Source organism: Microcaecilia unicolor, chromosome 13 (genome assembly GCF_901765095.1).
Source record: "Microcaecilia unicolor chromosome 13, aMicUni1.1, whole genome shotgun sequence".
Lineage (NCBI taxonomy): Eukaryota > Metazoa > Chordata > Amphibia > Gymnophiona > Siphonopidae > Microcaecilia > Microcaecilia unicolor.
The window spans coordinates 54911292-54934467 of NC_044043.1; the positions used below are offsets into that span (position 1 = coordinate 54911292).

Sequence of the window (23176 nt, forward strand, 5' to 3'; positions counted from 1 at the left end):
GCACTCCTGTCTACCGTTTGGGCTTTGCAACACTTCAGAAGTTACATCCAAGGTGAGAAGCTAATTGTGGAGACTTGCCACCAGCCCATCAGTTTTCTTGGGTAGTGACCGAATTAAGACCGGTCGAGTGTCAAACAGCAAATAGTCTCCTGGACATTGGCTCTTCAAGGCTGGCCTCTGGAGGTAAGGTATGCTCAGAAACATCGTAACGCAGTAGCCCAAGGTATGGCTGACCTACATGATTGTGCAGAACAGGATTCCATTGCAGGTATTCCTGAAGCAGATGTCCCCCGCTAGAGAAAGAACCTCATCGACACCATCTGTATGATGAACAGACTTGTGCTACTATGCCTAAGGTCTATGTAGATGGTTGTGCTTACCGTCGTGATACAGTCAAGGAATTGGTTGCAGGAGTAGGAGTGGTATGGGATCCAACCAATCTTGAAGAGACCCTGAAGCACAGCTTGGGCTCGCGAACTAATCAGTACGCTGAGATTGTGGCAGCTCTGGTGGCGGTACAGTCTGCAATTCAGAAAGGAGTCCGACAGTTGGTCATATGTACAGATTCTGACTATGTGAGACAGAATTTTGTGTCCCATCTACCCATCTGGAAGCAGAAAAATATGTTAAATTCCAAAGGAAAACCAGTACATCATGGAAACTTGATCCGGAGTTTAGATCAACTGGTAAAGGACCATGACATGACCATCTATTGGAAGAAGGTCAAGGGTCATGCAAAAGTTGACAGTCCCGACAAGCTGGGAAACGACTTGGCCGATCACCTGGCCAAGGAGGGTGCGCTTACAGGAGAATTATGGCGACCCCCAGATGTGGAGACTGCGGCTGTCCAGGCGGTCACCCGACGACAGGCGAAGCAGTCCAACGACACGCCGGTGGTCCAGTGGTGCAGTGAAGTCCCATCCTTTGATCTTGTCATGGCACAGAAATCCGACCCGGTGATCGGGAGATTTTATGAGTACATATGGAATCCGCAAGACTGTCCCCTGACGGAAGAAGACAAGCAAGATGAGGAAATGAGGATCCTCTATGCCTCCCGAGAGAAGTTCAAACTTCACAAGGACCTGCTTATTCGGACGAGTAAGCATGGCATTGAGCAATGGGTGGTGCCTAAAGAATATCGAGGCATTATGTTGCAGCATGCCCATGACGAACCATGTGCTGGACATCGAGGGGAGAATATCACCTATGAGACCCTAAAGCAAGTAGCTTATTGGCCTCACATGCGACAGGATGTACAGTTGTACACGCGAGGGTGTTTGACCTGTTGTCGTTTCCAGCCATCTTCACCATCTCACCGAGCACCACTTAGGAAGAAGGGTATCGCCATGCCCTGGTCGGATATCCAGATTGATTGGGTTGGTCCTGTAGTTCGATCCACTCGTGGTAACAAGTACTTGCTCACAGTCACCTGCTTGTTCACCAAGTGGTTGGAGTGTCTGCCTGCACCCAACTGCACGGCAGAAACCACGGCTACCTTACTACTGAATCATGTGTTCAGCCGGTGGGGTTTGCCGATGCGAGTGGATTCAGACCAAGGTTCTCAGTTCACGGCAGAGGTGATTCAACATATGTGGAAGATGCTTGGAGTAAAGAGTAAGTTGCACATAGCTTACAGACCTCAATCTTCGGGACAAGTGGAAAGAGCTAATCGCACCATCGTGACCATCCTGAAGAAGTATGTGTCATCCTCAGGTAAGAATTGGGATATTGTCTTACCATTGGTCCTTATGGCGATTCGTTCCACACCCCACCGTTCCACCGGAGTGTCTCCTTTTGAGATGATGACAGGTAGGGAAATGACATTACCAATTCATTTGTTGTACAGGACTAGATTGAACTTGTCCAGTGCTACCTCCACTCATGAATATGTCACCCAGTTGCGTAAGCATTTGCAAAGTGCCTTTGCCTTTGCTCAGAAAACTTGGAAAGTAGCGCTAGAGGTAGAAAAGCCTATTATGATCAAGGGACTACCTCTAAAGAATACCAAATTGGCGACAAGGTATTCTACTTCAATTTTGCCAGAAACAAGGTTAAAGAAAGGAAGTTTCTGCCTAGTTGGCGTGGTCCATTCCCAATAGTGGAAAAAGCTTCACCTGTGGCTTACCAAATTTGCCTCAAGAAAAATACTAAGGGTGAAGACACCCTTAAATGGGTCCACACCAATCAATTGAGACCACGTCATCCCAGTCATTTGATTCCAGACGTATGTGTTGATGACACGAACTGTACTAACACCCCAACAGCATAGTCTGTTTTCTTTGTACCTTGCAGATGCAGAAAAGAACCCTGATGATCGTGTTCTGGATCTCCGTGCTGCTGGGATCGTGGTCCAAGATGATCGAACCTGGTCCCATGTCTGGAGTTGTTCTGCAAGATACCCCTGGCTTCCTGATTACCCAGTCCCAGATTGTTCCCCAGAAAGTAGTTGTGTCCCTTGACCCAATGCATGTACTACTGAAACATTTCAATATGAGTAACTTATCTCTGTCTGCTGTTACCCATTCCTGGTTTTTCAATTATATGCAAAATGCCCGTGCACAAGTGAAGAACATTTTGCATCAACTGGACAAAGTCATGGTACAACCTATGCAACCTTATAATTCCCGGTCCAGATCTAAGCGTTTTCTGGGTCTTGCCGGTGGTTTGATTTTTTCGGCCATTGGTTCACTTTTTGGTATTTCCATGTCTGTTGCCAACGTAGTTTCTGTCCAAAAGCTGCAGGCCAATATACAAGCCATCCAAGCAGATTTGAAAGCCATCGAGACCAAATTGGTAGTCCAACAGAGCCAACTTGTGGCCCAGGGTAAAACTATTGCTGATACGGTCACTCTTGTGAATTTACATACACATAAAATTAGTGCTAACACAGCTGATTTGTTGACAATTAAAGGTACCATGAATGAAGACCGTGTGTTTATACAACCTGTTAAGGACCTTATCCAGGATTTATTTAGGGAAGTAGATACTAGTATTAGTAAGCTAATGCAGGGACAGATACCAACGTACCTGATACCATCTGATGTTGTTAAAGATGCCTTTGCCAAAGTTACCCGTTTGTCTATTGAACCTTTTCAAATTCAAATCGCATTTCATTTAGGTACTGCCCTTCCCCTTTATTTGGATATGGAGCGTATGGAAATTGCCTTCATCCTTAATTTGCCATTTATTATGCCTGAGAATGTATACCAGCTCAAACAAGTTGTAAATGTAGGTACGTGGCATGAGAATTTGTACCTTAATGTTGATACACCTAAGTATGTTGCTTACCAACAGGATGCTCCGCAACATTATTTGGTCCCTAACTTAGACCTTTGCCACAAAACTAAAGATGTTAATTGGCTATGCCCTGGTAAACCTTTCCTGAAAGACACAACAGAAGCTCTTTGTGGCTTGTCCACAGAGAATGTCCAAGAGAAGTGTAAGGTTACCGTATCAAATATGACGATTTTTCTGATACCACTGTAGCTGTACTGGATACGGTATGGTTAGTTAGCACACCTAGTACGGAACTTACTGTCACCTTTCAGAAGCATGATGTAATCAACCGTTACACTCTTCCTTGCAATGTTTGTGATCGCTGTACCCAAGTATGCTGTTGCCCATGTAGGAGGAGTTTCCCTGTTTTATCTTGACACAGACCCGGTTGTTTCTGAGTTGGAAGTGCTTGATGTATTTCGTGGACATCCTATTGACTTTGCTATGGACCTTATACCATTTTTATAGTCCAAAGACTCTCACACTGTTGAATTATCTGTTGACCATGAGACTCTCGAGGTTGCAGATTACAAACGTCGTTCATCTGATGTCACCCAGTTCCACATGTCCACTCACGTTGTCATCCCACTTTTGACCATCTCGTGGGTCATCATGCTCCTGTGTGCTGTAGTGTTTTGGAGAGACCTTCGTCATTTACGCTATCGCGTAAACACTTTGTCACCTCCGGCGATGAGATTGCAAGACTTTATGTAGTTACCTCTAACCAGAGTTTTGCCAACAAGTTATTCCATTTTCACTTTTCTGTACTAATATGCTTTGCATGATGTGATTTTCATGATCTATGTTATGGTTCATGATTTGTTTGATTAATTTTCATGTGTTAAGACTTTTAACTAACTGCACATGCGGGTTCTATTATTCAGTATTTTGCTGTATTAGCATTTGTGATTTCCTTGTGAACATTATTTTGCTTAATTGAACTGTTTGAAGAGTGTTAGTTTGCATTAGTTGAGATTTACTTGAAACTTTTTGTAGTTTTGACCATGAAGTTTGTACCTGAATCCTGACTGAACTGTCTGGTTTATTTTTGTAGTTAGGTTGGAGAAGGCCTTTACTCCTTTGCAGTAATTTCCATCTCCAAGGGGGGGAATCTGTAGGAGTATTTGCTGTGATCTCACCCACCCTGTGTGCATATGAGAGCACCTTTACAGCCAACATGGACGCTGCAACCTTTCACCTATATGTCTGACTACCAACTGTGCAGAAGTCAGCATTTCAGCTTGTAATAGATTTACTGAAGCCTGCACCACCTCCAAGGTCACTCTGTATCGGGGGAGAATGCATGTCCCTGAGGGAGAGAGAGTGAGAGAGAGAGCTTACGAGATAAGACGGACAAAGGAAGCTTCATACAGATGCTGGGAGTACATGGTGGGATTATTTCTGATTGGCTCCCAGAAAACTGATTGATCTGAGAAGCGGGAACAGAAAGAGACTAGTTCCTGAGAAGAAGAAGAAGAGAGAACAGAAGAACAGAAGAGGAGAACACTTGCATTTCTGCAAGCACCTAAGTTACCTGAGAGACTTACTGATAATACCTGGCAAAGCTTTTCCCAGATTACAGCTGTCTACAGGATCTATACTGAGTCTGTATCATCTGTGGCTGATCAAGACAAGTGCATCACCTGAGCTTGTGGGACCTCGCTGAGACATTCGGCTGAGGCATCGGAAGGAATCTGATCTGGTGACCGGGACGGTGAGATCATAGTTTACTTCCTTCAGGCTGGGTTAGATAATTAGTCTGTGCTCGGACCCATCAGATGTGTGACGTCAGGATTTATGATCTCTAGTTGCTGTTAGCCTAGTATAAGATTTGTGTGGTACATTAGGATCTTGGTATTGTGTTTATCTGTCATTACAGATTAGCCAATAGGATAATCATAGTTATTCTCTATATTTTGGTATCATTGTGCATGCAATCAGGAATTGCTGATGCTATAAGCTGATAAGAGTTTTCTATATTTTTGTATATAACACTGTATAAATAAACTAATATATTCCATTGGTCTGTCCGTTATTTTCCATGCAGCTAAGGTTGGGCAGAGGCCACGCCCCCTAGACATAAGCGAGTACATAGGTAGGAATTGGCCTCTTACAAAATATACATATAACCACCTACATTTCCCAGAATTGTACATAATAGCCATGCTGGGCCAATCTAGCTCAGTTTCCTGCTTCCAGGAATCCCAAGATAGAAGAATTCCAAATAGTAGCACGATTCCATGCTACCAATCTCAGAGCAAGCAGAAGCTTCCCCCCATAGCATACTATGGAGTTTTCCTCCAGGAACTTGTTCAAACCTTTTCTTAAAACAGATATGCTAATCGCTGTAACATCCTCTGGTAACTAGTTCCAGAACTTACCTATTAGTTGAATGGAAAAATATTTCCTCTTATTTGTTTTACAAGTATTATCATATAACTCTTGAGTGTCCTGTAGTCTCTGTACTTTTTTTAAAGAGTAAAAAAAAAATCAATTCACTTTTACCCATTCTACACCACTCAGGATTTTGTAGACTTCTATCATATCCCCCCCCCCCAGCCATCTGTTTTCCAAGCTGAAGAGCCTGTTTCATCATATGACAGTACTGTAGATGAGTTCTCACCAGAGACTTATTGAGAGGCGCTATCATCTTCTTTTTCCACAGGGCTATTCCTCCCCTCCTCTTCTTTCATGTACATAAATACCTCACCGCCTATACTGTGCCACTCTTGGGGCTTTTGCAGCCCATGCACCTTAGCCAACCTAAAGATAAGTCAGATTTCATAGATGAGGGTTTCAGACCATTTTTAGGCCCAAATTTCTACTAAACATCTTAGACAAAAACAGGATAAAGATTATTCCTCTTCCATGTTTTCACTGATGAATTATGCAGGACAACTGCTCATAGCTAATTGTTTTAACAAAACTGTTGTACAATGAAAGTAAGACATTTGAAACCAAGGCAGTCAAACCACAAAGGGAAAGGGAAATGGGACTTGATATACTGCCTTTCTGAGGTTTTTGCAACTACATTCAAAGCGGTTTACATATATTCAGGTACTTATTTTGTACCAGGGGCAATGGAGGGTTAAGTGACTTGCCCAGAGTCACAAGGAGAAAGCAGCTGCAGGGCCAGCAAATATAATTTAAGGTGATAATCAGAGAATGCATATTGGGAAGAATAATCCAAATAATAGCTACCTGATGCTTGAGCCCACCTTGAGAACCAGAACCCAAGAAAAATAGCAAATAGAATGCTAGGAATTATTAGGAAAGAGATGATTAGTGAGACCAAGCATACTATAATGCCACTGTATCGCTTCACAGTGCAACCTTACCTCAAGTATTGTGTTTAATTCTGGTCGCTGTATCTTTAAAAAAAAAAATAAAAAAAATAATTAAAAAAAAAAAATATATAGTGGAATTATTAAAGGTTCAAAGAACAGCGACCAAAATGATAAAAGGGGATAGAACAACTTTCATATGAGGAAAGGCTAAAGCGGTTAGGGCTCTTCAACTTGGAAAACAGACAGCTGAAGGTGATATGACCAAGGTCTACAAAATCCTGAGTGGTGTAGAATGGGTAAAAGTGAATAATTTTTTTTTACTTTCAAAAAGTACAAAGGCTAGGGGACACTGAATGAAGTTGCATGAAAATACTTTTAAAACAAATAGGGGGAAATATTTTTTCACTTAAAGAATAGTTAAGCTCTGGAACTTGTTGCCAGAACATGTGGTAACAGCACTTAGCATATCTGGATTTTAAAAAGTTTTGGACGGAGACAAGATAGGGACCGGAGAGGATCTGGGCAACTGAGCTCCCGACTCCCAGTAAACGCCGTCGTGTGAGCACCTCTATTACCCCTAAGTATAATGGGGAAAAGGAAAGGGAAAATCGGGCGACAGACCTCCCCCAACCCCGCAGGTCCCGCTTACCGACAGCAGACGCTGGAAAATTGTGGCGTCCAGAAGTTTGAACAGCAGCAGCCCGCTCTGGTACGATTCGACGGATTTCGATCGGACCGCAGCATGGAAGTGGCCTTGTTGAGCCCGTCTCTGCATACAGTTCCCCCGCAACCCGGAAGCAGATTGATGTCGGCAGAGTTGCAGCAGCACACACCGCCGAAGAGCTGAGTCTACATGCAGCAGGAGGACCTGCCGTTACATCGACCCCAGTAATGCCATCGGGGGGGGGGGGGTGACAGTGAGTGGCCCAACTTCTATTAGTATGGGGGCTGCTTTTCAAGGAACAGGAGAATTTAAAAAACAGCAGTAGTCACTATGGACACACTGTGGGAAGCTATTCAAGGATTGAACTCTACCCTTATCTAAGCACTAATTCTTTAAGGAAGAAGTTTCTTCCTTAAAACAAATTCATGACTCTTTAACTGGTAGAATGCAAGTAAATGAAGAAAAAATGAATTCATAAATGGAGAAATTAAGAATTTACAAAGCCAGACAGGACCAGTGATTAAGGACAGGATATTCTGGTTAGGAAACTAGAATATCTGATAACCAAGGAAGGAGGAATAATTTAAAACTTCTTGATTTTCCAAAAGCACCTTTGGTGCCTGCAATTGATATGCTGAAAAAATATTTTGGAGAAGTTCTGCTAGGTCCAACGGAGGGCTTTCCTCCCATCGTTAGAGCTCAATATATAATGGGAATCAAAACCAGGGCCTTGGAATCTCAACCTGAACTTAATATTACTGAATTCTTGGAAAGCTCATTGGAAGTTGTTATACAACGAACTACTCTATTAGTATCATTTGCATTTGAATCAGACAGGAATAATATTTTTTGATTATATTTTAGACATATGAGTGACAAATTCCTAGGTGAGAGGATTCAGATATTTCCTGACCTAGAATTCTCGCCTTAGGTGGTACATATGCATTAAAATTTCCTTGCAGGTGTCTTGTATCTATAAATAATAAAATTACTTGTTCCTTGACCCGAAGAAAATGTTGGAATATACTGTATTTCCAAGGAAAAGTGTGATATGCCAACTTCAACCTGAATCTTCACACAGAAACATGCTGTTATTACCATTAGTGTACAAATTTTTGTTCTCCTTTCTGTCTAGATTACATTATTTTTTTTCTTCTTATGTTATAATTTCCTATATCTTGTCTCCCAAAAATGTGGTCAAATGTTTAAGAATTTAAAAATTTCTCCCTAATTGGGGAAAATGAGTTTTGCCTTGTTTGAATTTCTAAATTTCTTGCATTTGTAAAATATGAATGTATTATTGAAAACGAGTTACTGGAAGCAATCTCCATAGTCTGCTATTGAGACAGACATGGGGAAGCCACCGCTTACCCTGGGATTGGTAGAATGGAATGTTGCTAGTATTTGGGTTTCCGTCAGGTACTTGTGACCTGGATTGACCACTGTTGGTCCATCCAGCACAGTATCTTGTCTCCATTGGTCTGACCCAGTATGGCTATTCTTATGATCTTAACTCTGAATATCTTGACGATGAATTAAAGAGGAAGCATGTAGTTTTATAATACCAATGCACATATAAGGCCAAGGGGATTTCTCACAATCTATGCTGGAGAAAAGGATATGAATTTCAGATTTAATTACCCCATCCCTTTGCCAAATCCAAATTCAAGAAGAATTAATAGATTTTATGTCAGGAGAGTGCGTTACATCAAAAAACTGAAGCTGTCTCCCTCCTGCAGCTGCCATATTGTGTGACCCCAAACATTTGCAGACGCTATTGATAATAACAAACGTGTGAGATTTGAGTATCTATGTGTTTTTTCATTTTTAATTATTTAAAAGCTTCCCATAGATAACCTTAATTTTTTTAAACCTCTGGGGGGGGGGGGGGGGGCGGATGCTCCGGAGCAGCAGATTTGTTTTTGGAACCACAGGAGGCTCGATTTTTGTAGGGAGCAGCTTTAAAAAAAAAAAAAAAAAAAGAAAAAAGGCCCCGGCTCTGCCTGAGCTTTGAGACCAAGATGTGGGAACTCCCGCGGCTCCAAAAACAAGTCTGCCGCTCCAGAGCACCCGCACTAGACTACAGCGCACCCTTAAGGACCCCCCCCCCCCCAAAAAAAAAAAAAAAAAAAAGATTTATACCCCTCGGTTTATCTATGGAAAGCTTCAAATAAATAAGAAAAAAAGTTACCAAAAAAACACACATAGGCAGCCATAAACCTCACATGGGGACGGTGTAAAAGCCAGATCTGCGGGATCCTCGGGATCCTCCGGATCTAAGTACTACCTTAAGCGGTTGTTTGTTTTGACGGGCGCTCCTTTGTTTTGACGGCCGCGGGACGGTGTAAATCTGGCTTTTACTCCGTCCCACCCCGCAGATCTGGCTTTTACACCGTCCCACCTCACAAGTCCTCTGCGTCTTCTTCGAATGTTTGGGGGCCACACAAAATGGCAGCAAGCTCCTCCCACTGGCTTCAGCCATAGAATAGGACAAATAGGCTCATGCTATCTCCCGTCATAACACCTCTTTGGATAGCCCACCTACCCCTGATTGAGGATTTACATACCTGTGGAGCAGCAAAGAACAGCCAACGGCCAGTCCAACTTCCTGAAGCCCAACACAACCGGCGCGAAAAACATGCACTCATCATCGGGGTGGGCAACCAGAAGCAGCACAGGACGCGACTGTTGGCCAAGCGCAACTTGTACCCCACCCCGTCGGCAGACAACTTGAATCCAGCTACACAAGTAAAGCCCAAGCCCAGCCACAAGCACCACAGCCCAAAACATCAGCTCGACTTCATTCCGTGCGTTGTCCCCAATAAACTGTCACCGACTGGAACTAGAGGCTCTCTCTATACGTTCCGCCCTATCCTTCGGGTTCCGGCGGGACAGTTTCACCGCTACACCACAAGGTCCTAGCAGGCCGATATCTCAGCGTTTCCTGTCTGACTACGGTACCGAAATACCGGTAACCACACGGTACACTCTTCATTGTAATCATGTAAGTTATAAGTAGCAGCTTATTTTCTGCGGATCGGTGGCAGATATCCCAGTAGAGATGATGAAGTTGATACATTTTTAGTAGGACTGGGCTGGGCTACCCTGGTAGCACCGAAGCGTCTGAGAGAAAGACGTAGAGAGCTTGGGTCTGTCTGCACTCTGCAGCAAGAGGGTTAGAGGGCTGCAGACTCCGCCACCACTGTCCCGGGCAGGGACCCTGCGCGCGTCTCAGTGGCTGGAGCGCGCCGAGGGCGGAGCCGCGCTTTCAAGATGGCGGTGGCAGTAGTGATGGTAGTGTTACTGCCTGAGTGACCTCCGCCCCCCCCTCTCTCCCTGTGTTCCTCCTTCTTTGGCCCAGCTGCGACGGTCTGCGAGCCGCCTTGGGGCTCAACGCGTTGCAGGTGAGTGTCTGTTCCCTAGCGGGATGGAGTGTGATGCCGGTACCTTCTTTTTTTCTCGCTATCTCTTTCTGTAGGAAGAGCCTGACAGGCCATGGTCAGCCCGGGTACTTGCTCACGGCTCTTTCCGTGTTACTGGTGGGTCATGTTCGCACATATTGAATGCGCTAATTTTTCTATCACGGAGTTTAGCTGAAGCCGTACTTGTCGGTTTGTTTTGCTCTAAACAGCACTGCGAAGAGGGACCTGGGAATGTAGCAGCCAACTTTTCAAAACAATTCGGTGTACTGAAAATCCATATGATCCCCTCACTGGACAGAGTAAAGGAGTTTGGGTTACAGGTTAAGGTTTACTTAGTACTAAGGTTGTTTAAGCATCTACAAAGTACTGGGGAAGGGTGAAATTAACATGCATTTTCTGCTGTGGATGTGGCTTAAGGAGGTCTATGGCTGGCCATGGAGATGAATCTGTGTGATCGAAAAGTACAGCCTTGCATATGTACTACCTGGTGTAACTGTTGCTCTGTGCAAGGTAAGAGAATGTTAAAAAAATTATTGAATGGTAAGGTTTTTAATTTTGATACTGCCAAGATTTGTCTAACTGCAGGCTTTGTATGACCTTTTGTCTGATAGTGCAGCGTTCAAATGAGAAGCATGAGTTTTACTCGAAGCTGGAAAACTTAAAAGTTCTGTGCTCCCTATAATGTATTTTCAATAGGTATTGTTTGTTAAATTAATTTTTCTGGTTATGTGAAAAATACAGCAAAATTAAAATTTGATAGGAATGAAGCTGGTCATTTTTTAAAGGCAGTTTAAAGGACACAGCATATTGCAAATAGCTGCAGGGAGAGCAAGGGACCTGTGCAATAGATTCACATAATGCTTGGCAATGGGTCATTAATGGTGTTTCCTAAACCCAATATGTGGCATTTTCTTGGTTTTTAATTAAGCAGATGTAAAGTGACTAGCTTTGTCTTGGATATTTTTTTTTTGGTGGGGGGGGGGGCAAAATCAGTCTGGAAGAAGGGTGATAGCTATTACATTCACCTGTAAGAAAAAAAAATGAGGTGAAAATAATCCATGTGTTTTGTTACAAGCAGGCTGATTTATTGTAATATATTGTTTATTGGTCTACTAAAGCTGTGCATTTATAGCTTACAAATAGTTTAGTTGTTCAGGAATTGATTTGAAGGTGAGAATGACCTGCATATTAGCAGATTTTCATTGGCTACTAGTTGAATACATAATATGTATTAAGGGTTGATGAGATTCAGAAGCATTTCAGAGTACCTGCACTGGTACTTGATTAATCATATGCTGCACTATTTCAAGAATTAATGTATTTCTATTTTCTCATGCTTGATATACAGTCTTGTGTTAAAAAGCCTACAAGTAGTTTACAAAATACTGTACATAAACAGAAAATAGAACATAGGTTTTTTTATTAGGATTTTTATTAGGTTTTATCTATGAGCCCAATAAAGTTAATGAGTTCTGAACCCATCCACCAGTGAAGGTTGTCTGCTATAAATAAATTCTTAGGGTGCTGCAAATGTGCTCTCATATGTATAAAATTATGGAATTATCTCCCAGTAGAAATTTACTGCTTGAAGACTATGGTATTTAGACACATGTTTGTTTTGTGAAATCTTCTAAATAGTGGAGGATTGTCTTTACTGGCTTGGTAACCTTGGAGATTTTGGTCTTTTATTGGCTGCTTTTAAATTGAAATACCAAGTATGACTGCATAAAATGGGGTGAGTGTGTTATCTGAGAAATAATTGATGTATGTGTTATGCTTGACCTTATGTGGTTATTTTGTTATAATAAAATGTTTAAATGTAACAGTTCTGTTGCTGATTTTGTTGCTTGCATCTTGCCATGAGCAGTTTATCTCTTGGTGAGAAAAAATAATAATATATCTGGCCTTAGGGACGAATCCTGCCCTGCAGCAACTGTTGTGGACTGGAAACAGAGACAGCTCCATTAATCTTCCACCATGACAAAAAATGCATTTATTTGTCAATTGTACCAGAAATCGTTGAGCCTCTGTGGCCATTTCTTCCTAGGCCTGGATGTCACCCAGTTCTGACACATTCTCGATATCTCCACATCATCTGGGAGAGGGCAGTATGGTTTTTCTATTGGGATTTGTGGGGTATTTCTAAGTGACCTACATTGGCTGCTGTTAGTGAAGATGCTGAACTTGATATCATGTCAAGCCGCTTCCTATCGCATATCAGATTCCCTTTAAACTGAATATCCTGTCCCCATCCAATTCAATCTTCTGGTCTGCCCATAGCTACTTTTTTGGTTCCCTATGCCCCTGCTAGATCACGCCTGTTGGCTAATCGGGGTCTGTTGTCCCATTTTTCCAACTGTTAGAAGTTCATGTTTTAGTATGGCTTATCCCACACTATGGAATACCCTTCCCATGTGTCTGCGTCTTGAGCGGTCCTTTCAGAACTTTGTCTCAGTTAAAAGCTGCTTATTTCTCTCTGGCTTTTTCTTCTATGGATGCCTGATTTTTAGAATCTTTTTCTATGTTTCTGACATTAGGTGAGCAGACAGCACCCGTGTTCTTTTCCACCCTTGTTTTCCCCCTCTTTTTCATGATGTAAACATTCCTTTTCCTCCTTCCCTCTTTTATTCCAATCTGTGTTATGTTATTTTGTGTTGCTTCCTTTTTTCTCCCCTAATTTATAATTGTAAACTTCTTAGATTTCTACGTTGAAATTTTGCAGTATATCAAATAAATTGAATTTAAACTTTTATCCCCTTAGTATGGGGACTCTGCAGGACAGAAGGCAGAGGATTTAATTCTTAACTGGCAGCAGTAAGGTCTGTTAGTTCAGTGTGTTATAATTTAATTTAAAAAATTGAAAAGATTTGATCTTGAATTGGTCACCTGAGACTTATGGGTAGAATACTGTGATGCTTATTTTTGTTTAAATTTCTTCTGTTATTATCACTATGTTTCCTTAGCATCAGCGGCACTTTTCTGAACAAGTGAATGTTATCCCCTCCTATCACAGATGGAGGTAGAGAAAAAAAAAGTGATCTTTCCAGTGACCTCACCAGTATAAGGTCTGGTGCTGAGAGGAAAACCTCAATATATTTTTCTAGCTCCAGTAGATGGTAGGTCTCTCAGGCTGGTGTTCTGGTCCCTGGCTTAGGTTCCTTCTCTGCTGGCCACATAGCAAGATTGAGGCTAATGTCTGCTCCTGTGCTCTCTGGTGCCAGACCGCACCTGGTTGAGGGTGGAGCTTGACTCCACTGTCCCCAGTCATGCTTCATAGTGTCCATTGGGTGAGACACTAAATCTGCCCTCTGGGGCCTTGCCAGAGGGGTGTGGGTCCCCATCCCCCTCCCTTCCTTGCCAGTACACCCTTTTTGGGTTATATTTCCTTGGGCTCCCCTGCAGCCTCCAGGCACTTTCATTAGTTCTGCCTGCTTCAGCTTTATTCCCTGGTGTAGGGAACAGAACTGTTAAAAAAAAGAGGTCTGCTTTGGCAGCCTTAAAAAAAAATACAAACTTATTTAGAGTTAACCCAAGTGAGCAGGGTGATGGTTTGGACGTCAGAGCCCCGGGTCTGAGTTGGCCTGAGAGGGCAGGCAAGCCTGCAAATGCAAACTATGTGGCCTCGCAGGCCTGCCAGCAGGCTCGGAGTGCAGCTGCTGGCTCTGTTTTCCTTTCCTTGATATATAAGTACATAAGTAATGCCACACTGGCAAAAGACCAAGGGTCCATCGAGCCCAGCATCCCGTCCACGACAGCGGCCAATCCAGGCCAAGGGCACCTGGCAAGCTTCCCAAACGTACAAACATTCTATACATGTTATTCCTGGAATTGTGGATTTTTCCCCAAGTCCATTTAGTAGTGGTTTATGTATTTGTCCTTTAGGAAACTGTCTAACCCCTTTTTAAACTCTGCTAAGCTAACCGCCTTCACCACGTTCTCCGGCAATGAATTCCAGAGTTTAATTATGCCTTGGATGAAGAAAAAGTTTCTCCGATTTGTTTTAAATTTATTACACTGTAGTTTCATCACATGCCCCCTAGTCCTAGTATTTTTGGAAAGCGTGAACAGACGCTTCACATCCACCTGTTCCACTCCACTCATTATTTTATATACCTCTATCATGTCTCCCCTCAGCCGTCTCTTCTCCAAGCTGAAAAGCCCTAGCCTCCTCAGTCTTTCCTCATAGGGAAGTCGTCCCATCCTCGCTATCATTTTAGTCGCCCTTCGCTGCACCTTTTCCAATTCTACTATATCTTTCTTGAGATGCGGAGACCAGAATTAAACACAATACTCAAGCATAGAGTGATACAACGACATTATAACATCCTCACACCTGTTTTCCATACCTTTCCTAATATTACCCAACATTCTATTCGCTTTCCAGCGACTATTTCTAGCTTCAGAAACGGCCTGGGTTGGGGTGGAGGCCATGCCGGGGCCATGTCCCAGATTCCCTGCTTGGAGGCAGGTCCCGATTGTTAATGGTGACTTTTGTCACTCACATTTTAAAAAATCTCCTGCTGTAGTGTTCTGTAGCAGTAGCATTCTCAGCCCACATCGGGGCTTGGAGAGATGTGGGGAGTTTCTCTCCCACCCATCAGCTGGGGAGTTCCAGAGAGACTCTTGGGCCCTGGACTCGTTTTTGCACCAGGGCTTAGCCCAGAGGATTCAGCAAGCAGAGACTGGTCCCTCATCAGCGTTGAAGTGGAGAACAAGTTGTCTCGGAGCCCCCGAATGGGGTTTGATGGTCCCCAGATGATCCAGCGTGCCTTTTAGATCCAGAGAGCCCCTTGGATTTAAAGCAGGCTCCTCCCCAGAGAGAGGGGCCAGAAAAGTGGTCACGTGATCAGAGTCTAGGTCAGAGGAGGCTCTTAGGTTCTATGAGTACCTGCAGCTGACCCCTTTGGGGGGGGGGGGGGAACTCTCTGTTGGAAGGGCTTGCCAGACCACTGCAACGTTTTCCACTCTATAAAGCTCTCCTACATGATGGTGGACTAGAAGTTCCTGGATGGGAACCTTGGAGGAGTAGCCTAGTGGTTAGTGCAGTGGACTTTGATCCTGGGGAACTGAGTTCGATTCCCACTGCAGCTCCTTTGACTCTGGGCAAGTCACTTAACCCTCCATTGTCCCTGGTACAAAAAATAAGTACCTGAATATATGTAAACCACTTTGAATGTAGTTGCAAAAACCTCAGAAAGGCAGTATATCAAGTCCCATTTCCCCCTTTATATTTTTGCTTCTAAGGAGGTGGAAACGTACCATAATGTGGAGTACTCATCTTGGCAGTCACATAGAAAAAAAAATGCTGTGCTGATTCCTGGGGTTTAGCCCTAAGAGAGTGGCATTAGACGAGAGTGGAGCAGCAGCTTAAGCTGGGTTTCTCCTCTGGAGAGTCCAGCATCTAAGTGGCTATCTGTGGGGGCTGTGTGGCTAGGGTTATGCTGCATTGGTTACATCAACAGCCAGTGTCTCCAGAAGTTTATCGCCTGTAGTAGGGCACAGCCCTTTTGGTTGATGTACTTGTGATTTAGTACACCTGGCCTTCTGGTCAAAGGCAGCCATGGTGATGGCTTGCTGTTAGTTCTGGAGCCACCGAGCTGCAGTTGTTGCCTCCTAGATGCCCCTCAGTTAGTCTCCCTTCGAAGGGAGGTTACTGTTTGGGGAGGACTTGGAAAGGTTAGCAGAGGCCTATTCAGCTTCCTAAACTCAGGCAGAAAGAGTTTAAGTAGCCCTTAGTGACTGGGGATCACCACAGGAGACTGGGCCACTGTTGGGTAGACAGACACTTGGTGACTCCAACCTCTGCTGCGGACAGGCCCTTTGATTGAGATCTGGAGTCTGGTTCTGCTGGTGGTACCGGAGCTTTCCAGCATGTCCAGTGAGGGTGCACTGGGTCCCTTGGTTCAAGTTGGCGGCAGATTGTCTCTCTGCAATTACATAGCTTTCCACTTTTTCAGAACCTATGGGATAGTTGTGTCGGTTAACCGGCAGGTGGAAGTAGAGAACTGAAAACCGAGTGAGGCATATCTCTCTTGGCATCCAGTCCCAGCTCCTCAGTATTTTCTATCTCCAGCAGGTGGATGGACACAGTTTTCAGCCTCTGGTTCTGAGTGCTGTGCTCCTGGTCCAATTAATCAGCTGGTCCCCAGTTGAGCGTTGTAGATGGATGAGTCTGCAGAGTCATATCTGGAGGTCATCAGATCCCTGCCTCTGGTGCTTCATGAATTTAATTCTTCCCTCCCTTCACCTCTCCCCTGTTTTCTATAGAGCTCTCTTTTTTTTTTTTTTTTTTTCCAGTGCAACAACCTTAAAAAAGAAAGAGGTTTTCTGGAGAGTGTGGGCAAGAGAATCGGTTCCGAGCCTTTCTCATCTGCGGTAAGACTTGTGCAGAGTCAGTTTGGCAGCTAGCAGTGGTAAAGTTTGAATCGGAACTGCTTGGAGGGCTGCAAGTTCTACTTGATATAGGGGAGGGATCCTGACTTGCTGCTTGGGATTTGGTATGATGCGCTTGTGCCAGTTGGAGGCAGTTAAGCAGTTTTCCCACTGTGGGCCACACCAACTAGTGTCGGGGCATTGCAGTGCGTGCAAGCTGGGAATCCCGCAGGGCGTGGGGGAAACTGTCAGCAGCACAGCATATGATTATGCCAGAGATTTAGGGATCTCGAGTGGGGCCACTGGGTAGTTTAATACAGAAGAACGCTGGAACAGGTACCATTTTATTGGGGCCTACTGGCAGTGAGGAACAGCCTCTGTCTAATCACGTGTGGAGCACAGCTGTCATTTTACAACCTCAGGGCCCAACAAAGCATTCAGCTGCATTGGGATCTTTGTTTTCTCTAGTGTTTATATATCTCTTACACCAGGCCTATTTGCTGAAGCAGGGACATTCAGAGTAGAGAGTTGCACGGGGACAGAAATCTTACCCGTCCCCACCCATCCCCACTGGAATCTTACCCATCCCCACCCATCCCCGCAAAAAATTAAACCATCCCAACCCGTCCCCACCCATCCCCGCAAGAATTTAACCCATCCCCACCCATCCCCGTAAGAATTTAATAGTACATAAAAGAAAGTTCCAGTCAGCTCCCTCAGTCTCTCTCTGGATTTGAGCCACAGCACTGTAAGCAAGGAAGGAACGGAAATTGGAACTTGGAACACTCTGGTGCGCACATGTAAGATTTGTCTCTGATTCACTGGCAGTGTGTGCTGAGAGGTCGCCACATGCACGCGCCAGTAGGTCAGGTGACATCTGATTCTTGTGCCTGTGTCAGAGCTGAGGTCTGTGCACCAGCCTGGGAGCAAAGAGGATTAATAGTAACATAGTAAGTGACAGCAAATAGACCTGAATGGTCCATCCACTCTGCCCAGTAGTCACACTCATGATCAATTCATCATTAAATCAACGAGTGTGATATTATATACTTGATTATGGTCTTTCTTTCATGTTTCTGGAACAAAGACCACAGAAGTCTATCTGGCCCCATCCTTATGTTCCAACTGTGGAGTTGCCATCAAAGCCCACTCCAGCCTATTCATGTTCTCATTTGTGGGACACAGACCATAAAAGTCTGTCCAGCACTGTCCTCATGTTCCAGCCACTGAAGTTGCTGTCTAAGCCCTTTCCAGCCCATCCTACACCAGATTGCCATGTATGAGACACAGACCATACAAGTCTGCCAGGTATCAGCTCTAGTTCATCACAGCCAGAGTCGCCATCTAAGTGTCACTTGACATATCCACACACATGCAGCCATTTAAGGTTAGCATGCCTTTTTGAATTCTGTCATCATTTGTGACTCTACCACCTCCTTAATGGAAGACTTTCCACATTTATGCTGTTAAAGCAAGGAAGAAGAGGAGGAGGAGGAGACAGCACTCAAATAAATTGGTATTCGGTAGATGAGAGGCTGGTGCAGCTTACACTTCCACGGGAAGCCCACAGAACTGGTTCCATCCCCGCGGGAACCCCGCAGGAACTGCCTCCGTCCCCGCGGGAACCCCGCAGAACTGCTTCCATCCCTGCGGGAACCCCGCAGGAACTGCCTCCGTCCCTGCGGGAATCCCGCGGGTTCCGCGGGGTTCCCGCGGGGACGGAAGCCGTGCAGCTCTCTAATTCAGAGTTAATGCAAGGTGCTTCAGCTTCTCACCACACTGCCCTTCCAGCTCAGGGCAGTGCGGAATGTCTTGCGTGACTTCGGCCCCTTTCTGTTGGGGGCTCCAGTCCGAATTTTCTCCAACAGTGCAATGGCAGTGGCTTATATCGGCAAGCAAGGTGGGACCCGCAATCATCCGATGGCAGTGAAGGCTGCCTCCCTCATGAGTTAGGCAGAGAAAAATCTTTGCTTGTTGGCAGCTTACATCTCTAGGTCCTTGAATGTGGAGGCAGACTTTCTCAGCAGGCAGACTCCTTGAACCCGGGACAATGGGAATTATCCATCCAGGGTTTTCAGCTGATAGTGGTTCTCCACTTCCATACTTGATTGTAATGAAACAGAATGCCATAGTGCCCAAGTTCTTCAGCCGTATGAAAGAATCGGGCTTGATGAGGATCAATGCCTTACTGCATCCCTGGCTGGAGACAGTTCTACTGTACATCTTCCCTCATTGGCACATGGTATTCCGCATGTCGAAAAGATTGCATTGCACCAGGGTCGAATAATTCTTGTAGCCTCGGATTGGCCGTGGAGGCTGTGGTATTCGGACCTGATTTGACTGATGAATGGGGATCCTCTCTGTCTTCTGCAGGTATACGGCCTACTGAAGCAAGGTCCAGTGCTCATGAAGGATCTGTTCCCCTTTGGTCTTATGGCTTGACCTTTAAAAGGGCTCGGTTGAGATCCATGGCTTATTCGAGGGTGTGGAGGACATTGGAGGGCTGGTGTTCTAAGCAGAGAAGGGAGAAAGTCCATGCTTAGGTCACACACATCCTAGTGTTTCTCCAGGCAAGCCTTCAGAAAGGATTAGTATTGCATTCTCTAAAAGTTCATGTTGTGGCTTTGGCCTGTTTCAGGGTCGACTACAGAAGATATCTGTTGCGGCTCACCCAGATATCTTTCGATTTTTGCAGGGAGTGTGCTGCTTGCAGCATCCCTTTTGTATTCCGTGTCCAGAGTGGAACTTTAATACTTTGGGCTCTACATAAGCCTTCTTTTTGAGCTACTCTGGAAGGCCTCCTTGAAATACCTTAACACTCAAGATAGTGTTCTTGGTGGCTCTTGCGGCGGCACATAGGGTTACAGAGTTTCAGGATCTCTCTTGTCGGGATCCCTTTCTTTGCTTTTTGTAGGTGGGGATCTTCTTTTGCATGGTTTCTTCCTTCTGAAAGTGGTATCAGCATTTAATCACAACCAACCAATCTGTGGATCTTCTGTCTTTTCACAGAGTGGACAGAGAGGCTCAGTATTCTTCCTTGAAGTTTCTTGATGTGCATAGAGTCCTCATTTAGATATCTGGAAGTTCCGAATGGGTTTCGCAAATCGGACAGACTGTTTATGCTTTTTGGTAAATAGAATTTCATAAAGTTGGTGGCAATTTCTCCTGCCAGGAGTGCCACCTAGTATCATTGAGTCTTGTAGGTGGTCAGGAAGGGTTTCTCCCTTGACCTGGCCTATTCAGTCCCCGACACCTTCTCCTTGTGGCTTGAAGCTAAAATGGCAGGCTGTCGCTCTTACTTTACAGCTTTTCCAGGTGCTGGTGGCAGTAGAATCTGTTCCAGAAGGGCAAGGTGTCCTATACTGGATTTCAAGGGCATCAATGTCTGCCTTGGATTATGGCATTTTCACATGAGGACCCTCCGGTCCATGTTCACCTTGGTACTCTCAGGCGACTTCTTGACATCTTGGATCTCACGGAGGCCAATCTTCATTTTTTCTTTGTGGAAGATCCAGGCGGTGCCTTCACTTCTGTGTATGGGGCACATTTTCAATTTTGGATCCTTTTTGGGCTAGCCGTGTGTCCCGAATCTTCTGTAATGTAGTGGTGGTAGGGGTCAGCGCATCTAGGGTGCTTAGGCATGTGGGTCTGACCTTCCTTGGATGACTGGTTGGTTCTAGCCAGCTCGGAGGTGGTGTTAAAGTTAGCTGCCTCGTATGTCACAGCCAGTTGTGGCTGGGTGGTGAATTATGTCGAGGCAAGTGCTTTCTTCTCAATTCCATGAGTTCCTGGAGGTCTGCTTTGATACAATGTGGGGACTAGTTTCCTGCCCAGAGGTCCGGGCAGACAAACTGGAGACCTGCAGCATTGTTTGTGCAAGCTGTCTGTTCCCAGAGTTTTGGACTTTTTACAGCTCTTGGGCTTTATGGTGACACTGGAGGTGGGCACGAGCGCACATGTGGCCTTCTTAGCCCTTCTGTCTCGCTGGAGCCTGGTCTTTCAGGATGCCTTGGCCAAGAGTGGTCAACTGGAGCTTATCTAGTCTGGTCTGGTGGGAACAGTTTTTTTTCTTCACCTCCTGGGGAGTTTTGCTAGCTTCTCCAGAATTATTGTGCCCACAGAATCAAGTCTCCTCAGCTGGGGAGCCCATGGTGGAGGAAGAGTGACCTGGGGAAAGTGTTCTTTGCAAGAAACCTCTTGGGTGCATTAACTGCCTGGGGAGACCTGAGTGCTATGCCTGGTTCTGAATGTGTTTCTTAACCCCAGTCTGAGTAATGTTGGACAAAGCCATGACAGTAGCCTATTTCAACAAGCAGAGGGGCACCAGGAGCCAGGCAGTAGCATTGAATGTCAGATTTTATCCATGGCTTTTTCTGGTTCAGATATCGATGGTTTTCAGAGTTTGTTGTAAATGCCTATTGGTTCAGACTTACAGTAATCACCTGTCTCAGTATAAAACATGCTATCACCATGATAAGCAGTCAGTAATTCATGTAGGCGGCATCACCAGAATTTTCTTGTTCTGATTGTTTCTTAGTGTTGTAAAGTAAATACAGATTCCCACATTTTCTCAGTAGTGGAAAATGTATTGGCCTCTTGGCAGCAAAAAAGAAAAACATAAATTATAGTCTGTTTTGTAAGCAAATAAAAACCCATTTATTTAGGAAAATTGTTTAGACTCATATTGACTAGCAAGGCTGTTTATTTTATTTTATTTTTGTATTATTAATTTCCTTGTCATCAAGCAGATGAAGCCATTACGTATGTGTTGTGTCCATCAACCAGCAGGGGGAGATAGAGAGCACTCAACTTTTCACAGTGCCTCATGGCCAGCTAGCTCCACTGCCTCTTCAGTATTCTCTATCTCCCCAAGCAGGGTGGCTGCAGCTTCTTCGAGCTCCATCAAAAATCTGCCTGGGGGTGGCTCCTGGCTTGCCAGTTGTTAGCCGGGGTGTTAGAGGCTATAGCAGCTTCACTTTCAAGGCACATAGGTCAGCCCTTTCCCTGCCTTACCCATGCCCCTGTGGATGTGGACATATTAGCTTGCTTTTCCCTGTCCTTTCCCACTCAGTGGATGCAGGCATATTGGTTCGCCTTTCCCTGCCTTTCCCACTTATCTGAGCCTCCGGAGTGTTTTTATTTACCTCTTTTGCCTCTGCTTTCCTCACAGCGTTAAAAATAAATAAATAATTAATTAAAGTCGCGTCGCGCTTTAGCGCAGCGATCTTGGAAAAGAGGTTTTTTCCTTGAGATTCTTCTGCAGGACCGGAGCTGTGATACTCGGTCTAGTGAGGTAAGAGTGTTTTCTGACTCCTCCGGGGTGGGCCCGCGATTGGGATGTTTTTGGCGTGAACTGCCACTTTTGAATTTTACCGCCGTTTTCGGCGATGGCTGCGGAGACTGTAAAGCACTGTTCTAAATGTGGCAAGCGCAAATCAGCAGCAGGGCTCTGTAATTCGTGCTGTACAGACGGTAGAGCCGGCCCGAGCATGGCGAGCGGCGATCTTTTGCGCTCTGAGCAGGCAGTGGACGCCATTTTGGATTTTCCACATGGCGCGGCCTCCGTTGCGACGGAGAGCCCCGTATCCGGGGGGGTCCTCTGAGTGAGGCTAATAATAGAACTGATAGCCCTGGGCAGGATCCGGGCGGTCAGGGAGCGGTTTTCTCCCCTGATTTTGTTTTAATGCTGCATAGGGCGTACATGCTTAAAAGAGCTCTTCTACAGGGATCTTTGGACCCTCTGCCTGCCCCCCGGTGGATCCTGGCCTTTTGGAGTTGGCTTTGCCTGTTTCTTATCCTCCTGAAAAATGCAGAAGAGCTAATTCCCCTTCTGAGTGTGGCGAACCCCCCTTTTCCCCCCCGTGGTCGGGCTATGAGGATTCTGAGGGGTCTGGCAGAACTTCTTGGGCTGAGGAGCCAGAGTCGGGTGCAGAATTGCCACAGGAGCTTGATGATCCATTTGCGGTGAGGATTTTCCACCGCGAGGAGCTGCCAGCGCTTATTTCAGATGCCTTACAAGCCCTCTCGATTGAAGATCCTGGGAGTGGCACAGCCTCCTCTGTTAATCCAAGGATGGCTAGTACCAGAAAGCCTGCTCGAGCCTTTCCTTTGCATGACTCCATCCAAGAGCTTATTTTGGCTCAATGTGCTGACCC

The 23176-nt window shown here is 45.0% G+C and overlaps 1 protein-coding gene across 9 annotated transcripts in view; it reads left to right on the plus strand.

Moving 5' to 3' along the window:
* The first annotated feature begins 10210 nt into the window (after nt 1-10210).
* LOC115482561 (nuclear receptor corepressor 1-like) overlaps nt 10211-23176 on the plus strand; it is a 315982-nt gene continuing 303016 nt past the window's right edge. For 5 of the 9 annotated variants that reach the window (XM_030222439.1, XM_030222446.1, XM_030222442.1 and 2 more), the window contains exon 1: nt 10339-10631. The gene's annotated coding sequence lies outside the window, so the exon portion shown is untranslated. Of the gene's footprint in view, nt 10232-10337; nt 10632-10747; nt 10767-23176 lie in introns of those variants that run through there. The other 4 variants (XM_030222445.1, XM_030222447.1, XM_030222440.1 and 1 more) reach the window with 3 other exon arrangements.